Source organism: Saccostrea cucullata, unplaced genomic scaffold, assembly GCF_032062105.1.
Source record: "Saccostrea cucullata isolate Sc308-1 unplaced genomic scaffold, CSIRO_AGI_Scuc_v1 ctg8631, whole genome shotgun sequence".
NCBI lineage: Eukaryota > Metazoa > Mollusca > Bivalvia > Ostreida > Ostreidae > Saccostrea > Saccostrea cuccullata.
In genome coordinates this window covers 12,676-23,795 of record NW_026921899.1, presented here as the reverse complement: position 1 = coordinate 23,795, position 11,120 = coordinate 12,676, and positions in this window count along the sequence as shown.

The following is an 11,120-nucleotide window of genomic DNA, read 5'->3' as shown; positions in this document are numbered from 1 at the left end:
ATAAACACCTGACCCTAGGTTGCACAAATTTTTAAAAGGCACCCTTAAAATTGCCTATCAAAAAGTAAATAAATGTTTTATAAATACAAAGGACCAGATTTCAAACAATTAATTCATTTCCAGTATATAAGTAGAGCCCCCCCCCCCCACCCCTGACCCTGGGGCCTTGAAATTCCCAATTCTGCAAGATTAGGGCCCTTGCTCATCATAACTATATAGGTAGTTCATCTGCTTCATACCCAGAGACAGAGAAGAAAATTTTCAAAGATTTAATGTATTTCACTATATAATCAATAGAGCCCCACCCTAACACCAGAACCCCTGACCCTGGGGCCATAAAATTCACAATTTTTGTAGAGGCACTCTTGCTCATCATAACTATGCACTTAGTTGGTTTATTTAATACCTAGGAGCAGAGAAGAAGATTTTCAAAGAATTCATGTAATTTCACTATATAATCAATAGAGCCCCCCCAAACACCAGAAACCTTGACCCTGGGGCCATAAAATTCACAAATTTGGTAGAGGCACTCTTGCTCATCATAACTATTTACTTACTTGGTTTATTTAATACCCAGGGGCAGAGAAGAAGATTTTCAAAGAAATCATGTATTTTTATTAAATAATCAATCGAGCCCCACCCTAACACCAGAACCCCTGACCCTGGGGCCATAAAATTCACAAATTTGGTAGAGGCACTCTTGCTCATCATAACTATGTACTTAGTTGGTTTATTTAATACCCAGGAGCAGAGAAGAAGATTTTCAAAGAAATAATGCATTTTCACTATTTACTTATTTAGCCCCGCCCTAGCACTAGAACCCCTGACCCCAGGGCCATGAATTTCACAATTTTGGTAGAGGACTCAATGCTGATTACAACCATGCAAACAGTTTGACTGCTTGATGTCCAGGAGTAAAGAAGAAGATTTTTAAAGATTGTATTAATTTTAGTGGTTTTGGCCCCACCCCTCAGGTCCCATGGGGGCAGGGATCATGAAATACACAATTTTTGTTCCCCTTCACCTATAGATGCTTTGTGCCAAATTTGGTTGAAATTGGTTCAGTGGTTGCAGAGAAGAAGCTGAAAATGTTCAAATGTTAACACACGACACACGACACACGACGCACGACGCACGACGCACGACGACGGACGAAAACGGATAGCAATAGGTCACCTGAGTTTACTCAGGTGACCTAAAAAAACAATAACATTTAATACTCTTTATTTCTTTAATTTCATATCAGAACAAAAACAATATAAAAAATGTTGCCGCTTTTACTGTGGTGGTGGCATTTGGGATGGAGGAATGACGTTCTCCTCTCGTTCCCCTTCCTCACTGAATTCCAGGGGAATGATATCCAATTCTGAACAAGAACATTATAAATGTTGCCGCTTTTACTGTGGTGGTGGCATTTGGTATCTATGAAAAAAAATAAATGAAGAATGAATGGAATTAAAGTAAAACTTTATTTTTTCGGAGATAATAAAACGAAATTCCAGTTTACTCCGGGGAAATCAAATACGACATCTTTGAAAAAGAGGAAAATTCTATCGTTTGTCTAAAGAATTTATTTAAAGAATTTATTTGAATAAAATGCCATAATCTGATGATGAGATCTTCGTCGCTTTCATCTAATAGAATAACTCTTTTCTTTAATCCTACCTTTCTTTTCTAAGGCGGTGTAATTGTGATCTATAACATATTGTATGCAACTTAAGTTATTCATTTTCAATATAACATAATATCCCCTATTTAAAACTAAATAATAATTGTAAAGTAAGTAATTACCAAGCATGGTGGGCTTGGCGGGCATGCTAGATTTTTGAATACGTCAGAGCTTGCCGTTATCCCTTCTCTACTCCCCCAAATTGCTTCAAAACCAACCATAGGGAGAGAAACTTGATTTCCCTTTTTATTGTCTTTAAAAAAAATTAGATTTATGAGGTCCATCAATTTATTTTATGATTTCTTTTTGGTAAACAGATTTATTTATTTAGAGAGAAAGGAAGTTTAATTTTATCCGGTGTGTGAATATAAACCTTTCTAAAGAACAGGCAAAACTTAATATTATGTAATCAGTAATTTTTTATCTTTTAAACTATAGAGATTCAACAATACATAATTAAATTGTTGGAGAGAGATTTTAAATATTACATTGTATGTGCATATACACCTCCCCCCTAAAGAACGACAGCTGAACAGCGTAATGCCCTCCTCTGTAGATGTAACTGGTCGAGTGGGTGGGGGTATATAGCGGCTATGTCGATGTAGAGTTCAGATCGTTCAACTATTTCGACCAGAGTGGTGTTTCTCGTCCTCACATTAACAGTTGTATGTGTTTTGGAGATTGAAAACAAACCCTTCACGTGAAGATCTTGATGCTATTTTGTGAAATTATGATTTCCCATTACATTTTATCTTGGTGATCCAAGGGCAAAATGTATAAGTTATATATTATTTGGTTGTTTACATTTCATACATTGATATTCATGCTACATGTACCAAATTATGTTCTGTATATTGAATTTTCAAAATTTGGCAGAAGAAATTGCATTGTACTGAACGGCGAAAGCATTCCAGCAAGACCCATGAAAATTGATGTAGGAGTGAATGAGAACCACGTCACATCATTTTAAAATCTATTTGAAGTAGGTGAGAAATTGAACAAACACGCCGGACTAGACATATAACGCACACCATGCTTAGCGAGGGATATGCAGCTTACACATTTAATCTCGCTCCTAGTGATCTAGAAGAGTTTATAAATTTAGTTTGGCAGGGAAGTGTTAGATTAGAAGTGAAATTTGCCGCGAATATTTCAGAAACAATAAATTGTTTGACTTATTCAGAATCTCCCCCTTAACTTGAAATTGATCAAGCCAGAGACAACAAGTACACCTCAGTATGAATTCCCGTGTGTTATTATCGCAAATTAATAATAACAGAAACACTGCTGCTGTATTAAGAGGTGTCTTTTCTTCAAACAATCTGCCTCAAACAAGATCCAAATTACCCATCTGCATACATTTGCAACACCGATCCTTAATATCTGCCAGGAAGTCAATTGTTAGTGTTCTTGATGCACAGTCCGAATCATGCCGAATTTAACGACAGTTTGGGAAATGTTCCGGGATATTATAATGCTGCCTTTGGTATGGTTTTAGAAAATAACTATGAAAGTTGTTTATACAAAAATGTTCAGATCCAAAACAAAGGGAGTATTTCATTTATTGCTGTATATATGGATGAAATGTTATAATTATTTAATGTCACAAAAAGTGTTGTTTTATATATGGATGAAATGTTATAAATAATAGAAATATTACTCCGCTGTACTAATCCCGATTCTATATCAAAGAGTTTGTAAATAAATATCTGAAGAGGGGGACAAAAAGTGCTGTGTATCAATAGTTTCAACACAGTACAAATGTTGATTATTTGAAGTCTGATACTAGAAAAAGGAAGTATCATAGTATGTAATGGTGGGAAATCGAATATCCGTTTACGATTTCAATCACCATATTCCTAGCTCTGATGCATCGGTCTTCATCAGGGCAAGTACAACACAGTTGTCTCTCTTGTTCTGCACAATTCCTACAAAAAACAAACATGCACTAGTTTGTTGTTTATTCTTTAGGTAGATTGATTGATTGTATATTGTTTAACTTCCCTCTCGAGAATTTTTCACTCATATGGAGACGCCACCACTTGCCGGTGGAGAGCTGCAAATTTTGTTCTATGCTCAGCACTCAGGGCAATTGAGCAGGGAGGGATCTTTTCGTGCCAACACCTACTGCGACATGGGACTTCGGTTTATACGGTCTCATCCAAAGGACCGATCTCCACGTCCCACGGTGGGATTCGAACCCGCGACGTAAGGATTGACTTCTTATTTCGCGACTCTAAAGCAGACGCTCTAACCATTGCGCCACGTGGGCGACTTTGAGGTAGAAAGGGAAAGTAAAGATTTCTAGGAGGCAGTACTTTTACTTTTGCTGACCCAAAAAAATTTTCAATGCTGTGAATATCCTTAAGGACGGATAAAGAGAACAAAAATCAAAATAATATTTTTTTTCATCATCTCCGACTTTCTGGTACAACTTAACGGCGTTAGGTCTTCCTCCAAAAACGCATCTCGGAGGTTCAGTCTTTTCTGCAAGTCTTGATGGGCCACAAAGTCGGACACCTCAGTATTGTCTGTCATCAACTATGCAAAGTCGTGCTCTAAAAAAGTTACAACAGTCATACCTAGAGATTCGAGATATTTTTCTTTCTTTCCTATAGTGAATGCAATCAGTCCTTGTAATGTGTGATTAGTTTGCGGCACGCAGAGACTACGTTTTTCTCATGCCATACTAGACATGCATTAATTCAGCGATATTTGTTTCCCTACAATATCCATCGAATTCATATTTTGAATTGGGAACTTAATATTCTCCATCTTTAAAAGTACATTTTCTTCTCTTTTGTCTTTTTTTCCATTACCCATTCTTATCACTCGATTGAAGATTTACTATAATGATCACAATGGCATTCCGATGATGGAACTTGAACAAGGGGACTATCGATATATTGCCCCTCTACTAATTAATCGTCGTCTTGTAAGGTCTCTGTTTTACCCCCCCCCCCCCCCCCCCCTTCCCGGAATACTTGCGCAAACCTCCCATCCAATCGCCTGGCCTCTGCCCGTAAGATTTCATCCTCGTGTCTAAAATAAACTTTTAATAAAGTCCTCGTGCAGAAATTTAGGCTTAAAAATTGTCATACAAACTCTAGCAATAGTCTAGAGACTCTAATTTCTTTGGCAAAATCATATTGTTTATTGTTACCGATTTTCGCCTGATGCCATGCTAAAAAAATCGCTGCGATCTGTATTACCCATAGTATCACATCCGTAATGAGTAGGATCGGGGTATGGCCCAACGTTACTTTAGATTATCAGTTGTATATTGAAGAAATGAGGGAATAACCTTTTTTAATTCGATTAAACCAAAATCTTTTGGTGAATCTGAGAGTTTTGAAGGCAAAAACTGTACGAGTCATAAATGCGGATATTTAATCGATTCACGACACACATATGCACATATATAGGTTTTGATCCCGAATAGATAACTTCCGGCTGGTATGATATTGTTCTCATCTAGATATTCAAATAAATAAAATAACCATCATAATCCTTAATCTTTTGAGCTAGCGCCGTAAAATTTCTATGATGTTCTAAAAAAAAATATTGACAAAACACGTGGTTCATAACTGAATCGTTTTCAGGATCAAGAGGACCACATTCAGGATATCTCGTTCCGAAGAATTTACACTTAACGTCGATTTGTTGTTGTAAATCTATAGGGTTTAGCACAGATATATTGTATGAACATTTTAAACTTAGACAATATTAATCATAATTATTTTATTTTTAGTTATAAGCAGTGAAAATGATATAAATGTTGATTAAATCAGAATGTATTTTATTAGTGACGCAAATTCGGTGACTTTATATTTGGAAAAAGGACTTTAATTTTGTAAACAATTATTATCTTGTCAAAACAAATTGGATTTTGTTTTTGTTTAAATACACTATAATTTGGTAGATCATTTTGTAATGAAATTGATCCGTATAGACCAATGAAGCCCATCGATAGTAAGTAATAAAATTTGAACGGAAATACAATGGTATTATTAAGAGTTTTGACTAAGGGTAATAAAATTTTGGGAACTTTGAAGTAAATAAGTAAAAGAGCCTAGGGCTAGAACCCCTGTGGTGCAGAGATGGGGACCGAGCCAGTAAATATTAGTAACATGTATTTACCTGCATTTGAGGGTGGTGCCATGTTGGGGTTCATTGGTCAACGGACAGAGCGTAGGTGGTTGGCGATGGTAAATTATCCAATGAAATGCATTTTTATATCCGGGACCATGGATACCCACTGAGCACAAATACCCTGTTTTAGTCAGAAAAGAGTATTCCCGGTTTTATTCTCAAATCATTACATCTCTTTGGCATTTATTATTGAGGTCTTCCGTTTCCAACGGAAGACCTTCAACTGATTCTGATGAATAAGATTATTCTTATTATTCTTTTTTTTTCCTTTTCCTAGACGCCAACTTTGAGGCCTCATATTTCGCGATGGATTTTGCTCAAATTTTCAGAGTTGATAGACGTTACTAAATGCTATCAGAATGTTATTTAAAATTTCAAAAAGTCACTTCCGGTTTTGAGTTATTTCCCTTTAAACGAAAATTTATAGGCTTTCGTTTCCAGACAAAGGCTCAGAGATGGCTAAAGCTGGAGCAAAAATTCTGATTTTAGATAATAGAAGGATTGAAGTTGTGCATAGTGGTTTTTGTTTTTCAATTTCTCTATTCAAAATGGTGCTATATAGGGGTCAAAAATTAGAACGCCTAAAAGAGCGAAAATTTACACATATTTTGCTTTTTATCTTCTAAACTAAAAATATTTTGTTAAAACATATAGAACAAAATTTGTGCAGAATTACAAGATCTTTTGAATGATATCTCGAAAAAAGGGCTGATCCCTAAATTAAGGGATCTAGAGGGGCCAAATTTTTTTCCAGATATCTCAAAAAGTATTGAGAATTTGTAATACATCCAAGAAGCAATGTTGTTCAAAATGTCAAGCTTAATCTAATGAAGTCGTCAAAATGCGTCCGGCGACGTCACTTCCGGAAGTAGTCAGAAAATGCATATTTTTGCTGTTCTTGACAAGTTTTTGGGTAACATATATCACAAGAAGCACAAAACTTAATTTTCTGTCCATCGACATCACTTCCAGTCAAACCGGAAGTAGCCAAAATAGCTTGTTATTTAAGGTTTTGATTCAAAATTGAAATTATAAAGTGACTGGAGACGACTAAGCTCATTGCTTTCTTTTTGCTGACATCACTTCCGGTCAGAACAGGACGGAAGACCTTCTCGTTGCTTTGCAACGAGCTTTGCTCTAGTTTTTGGAATCATTCTTTTGGACTTTTGTTTATCTATTTATTTGGAGTTCGGTCTTAAACTCTATATTTTTGACGGACCCTTTGGACAGTTATTTAAAAAGTGTATTGATCTTCTCTGATCATATTTCAGGAACGAATATTTCTAAAACTATACGATCACGGAAAAATTGTAAATAACATATATAATAAATTTGGAGATGAATTTCTTGCTTTTCTTTTGGCGTATGAAACAAAGGTTGTCAGTTGGGGCATATTTACCTCGAATCTTACACATCCACTCGCCACAAACGTGTTTTGAGGGTTCAAGCACCTTTCGATCTATCACTTTCTGACATGTTGGACAGTAATAGGAGTGTTCAGAGAGTTTGAGTGACGGGTGACACGAATATAGTCAGTTTTGGTCCTTTGATCTTAATTGCAAAGCGTCTTGTAATGTGGCACGAAACATCTTTGAAAGTTTAACTTAACATCTCAACTTCTTTTTTTGCCGGACAGTGTCCGAATTTCATTTCATGACGTAATGCCGATCAATAGCGTTGTTTATTCCAACATTTTTTGAAACACATTTACGAAAGGTATAAAAAAAAAACCTTCTTCTGTTGAAGGCCTGCCCCTGTTTAATGAAGTTCTTCGTGAAATCGAAAAAAAAATCATGATTGTCGTGCAATACGGCACCACCTCATTTACATGTTTGAATTAATAAAACCTCTTCTTATCGTCTTCTTCTTCAACAATTCGCCGCAGCTGTAATGAGGATATTGAATTCTTCCTTCTCTCGTGGGTATATTTATGGAATTGGAAAATTTCCTCATTTTTAAACTTCCTTTGACATTGAAAAACCATATCGTATTTAAGACAAGAGTAGTAAGGGGTATAGTCTGTAGGCTCTAAGGGAAGTGTCGTCATTGATATAGGTCAAGGTCAAGAAAGGCCAGACCTAAGGCACTAGGTCAAGGACAAGGTCATAAAGTAGGTCATGTACTCAATACAAGGTCACAAACATCTGAGGTCAAACCCGTTCGAGGTCAAAGCAGTCTGAGGGCTAATCGTCCAAAGAAGTCAAGGTTAAAATCAGTGACAGGATCCTGACCTATATCGCGACGAAGTACCAGGTCACAGAAGGAAGAAATCGACCCAAAGACAGAAAAGATCTAGGGTAAATAAGGTCATAAACATTTGAAGGTAAGACACACTCAAAACAGTCAGAGGTCAAACCATCTGCGGGCACATACATATATAATCGAGGTAAGGGACATATGAGATCTAGAGGATATACTTATCACATAGAGGAGCGTGTACAGTGAGACTTGAAGAAAGTCATGGTTCTTATTTCATACTATTAAGGTATGTGTTTTACTATCTTTAAATTATTATATGTAAAAGATAACTTCGTTCAGAAATAAGTCTTAAAGAGACACTACAGCTCATTTTCCGCCAAAATAATGAAACGGTTTTGACGGTCCTGTAAAAACAAAGCTGATCTGCAATACGAGGTGTAGAGATCATTAATGAACTTATATGCTTCAAATTTTCGGCATCGATATCATTTTCACCATTTAATCCATTAGTGTTTAAATAAACACTCTCCATAAATGTGGAAACCGAGCTGCAATGTCTTTTTAAAACACAGAGGTTGGACAACAATGTAACAGTTCAATATTTGACCATAAACAACATAGAAAGGTATTGATTTCCTTTATTATATAGTCTATTTATAGTCCCTATTTATTCTATACAAACGCAAACAGTTCATAACACTACATATTCACCGGATATTCGGCCGTATTCACAGGAGGGTCAATGCGCGTGCAACAGCATTGTGAAATCACAATCAAAACATCGAACAACGTTGTAAACAATGGTTGCAACGTCCGCAGCGAGCTTCGCATCTGGAAAACAATTATTAAAACCTATTTCAGGATTAATTTTTTTTAACATTTGGACGTCTTACACATATCGGAACTCGGAAAGGAAAACATGAAGGTTACAAACAGTAATCTGGAGATTTTTTTTTCATTTTCAAAAATGGAATATCGCAAACGAAAATGGTGTCGTCATACAGCCTTGTATATTATTATAAAACATTCTTTACTCAACAACCTATGGAAAGTCTGTAGATAGTTTTCGACTGGTCAGAACTTAGCAAGAGTTATTTCCCGTTATAACCTCTAGTTTTTTTTTAAGTTTTAAAGTCAAATGAAAATTTTTGTAAAGTAGAGAGCTTTACTCGCCCCTTGAGGTTGTTCCAGATCCCCATATTTATCTGTGAGATAATTTACTATTATTTCACATTGTTGCATGTCCAAGGATATCCTCTTCTGCAACGTTTGCAGAACTTCAAACTCCTTGCACGCTGTTACATGTATATGAGGGTCCGTAAAGCTCCTCTCTAAGGCCTCCATTTTTCTCTTTTTATTTTGTCTGTAAAATATAGAAGCAAAATGTAATTAAAAAAAAGAATGGTTTGTTATTAACATATATATAACCTGACTCGTATAAACCAAATGATTAAACGGTCTACCTAAACGAAGAGAGGAGATAGTCCTCAGCTTTCCTCAGGCCCAGTCCAAAGACTATTTCTACCTACGTAGGTATTAATAGCTACATAGGTATTTAAAGCTACCCAAAGTAGCTATTTTTACCTACTTTCTGCTTTACTTGCATTTTGTGGCCAAATGCAGGAACGGCGCAACATGGTGAGCACACAATTTCTTGATACAATCACACTGATGATGAATATGAAAAAAAATTGGCAAAAATATGAAAACTTCGTTTATTATCAATTTTGCATAAAAACTAACGTAAAATTGCCGATTCAGGAAGTAATCATTTTTTGGCAAAAATTTTGTCGAATTTATCATTAGTGTGACCATATCAAAAAAATGGTATTTACCATGTTGCGCCGTTTGGTCTTTTGGTTGCAAAATGCAGAAATTATATAAAGTAGGTAAAAATAGCTACTTTTGGTAGCTTTAAATACCTAGGTAGCTATTAATAGCTACGTAGGTAGAAATAGTCTTTGGACTGGACCTGTTCCTTGTCGAAATGAAACCAGAACATATTCCTGTCATCGTTGGTGGCAAGTTTTCGTCCTGTGTTGATACATTATCTGATTTGGTTAGCAGTGATTTTAGCAGCTGGGAAGTCTGCGTTTTCCTCGAGGTCTCTGCATTGGATGTGGTGGTCATCTGGAGGGTATTGGGTGTGGTGGTCATCTGGGGACATTGGGTATTATGGTCACCTGTGGGGAATGTGGTGTGATGGTCATCCAGGGGGCATTGAGTGTGATGGTCACCGGGGAAGGAGGAAGTTTTTTCAGCCGAATTGGAGCCCCGGGTTGGAATTCTTTTGGTGAAAAAAATATAGAATAAATAAAATTAATAAAATAAAAAACCACCCTTTTTATTTCTTATAAGCATGAAAGAAGAATAAGACAGCCTTTTAGTGTAAAATGTACTTCATCGCAACTTAATATATATATGACTTCAGAAAAGGGGGGGGGGTGTTAACACAAAGAATAAAAGTCGTTATTTATCATAATCGGCCATGTAAAAGTCTGAAATAATAAAGTGGAGTAATTTTTTAATTTATGGTCTATAACATATGTCCAGTGCACTAAATATAGAAAATTTTGATATTAGTGTGGCAGAAAGCGCACGCGATTGGTAACAGTCAAAGTCGAAACCGGGAAAGTAATCCGGATATCTACAGTTTTTTGCATATTTTGTATATCAACGCATTTTTATTGTGTCCGCATTCGAGTATGAATTCCAAACTTTAACAAATGCAAAATTATATCATAATCATTATTTTAAACCGTTAATTTTGACCTTATAAAGATGTGGACATGACGAATTTTTATAATTTGTATTTCGCAGATAAAGATAAATCATGACGTTTTTTCTTCATCATGCTTATTTCACAAATATATAATGACATTTTTCTTCAAGATAAATTGTATTTACATGTAGAACTTTTTTTACAAGAAACTACAACGACTACTTTTTCATAAAAATAAATGTGTATATGTTTTTTTAAAAGTCTAGGTAAATTAATTGTTTTATCTGTACATGACAAGTCGTAAATTACATTGAAATATCATAAGGAAACTTGTGTTTATTGAATCCAAAATAATCTCTCTGATAATGAAATATTTAG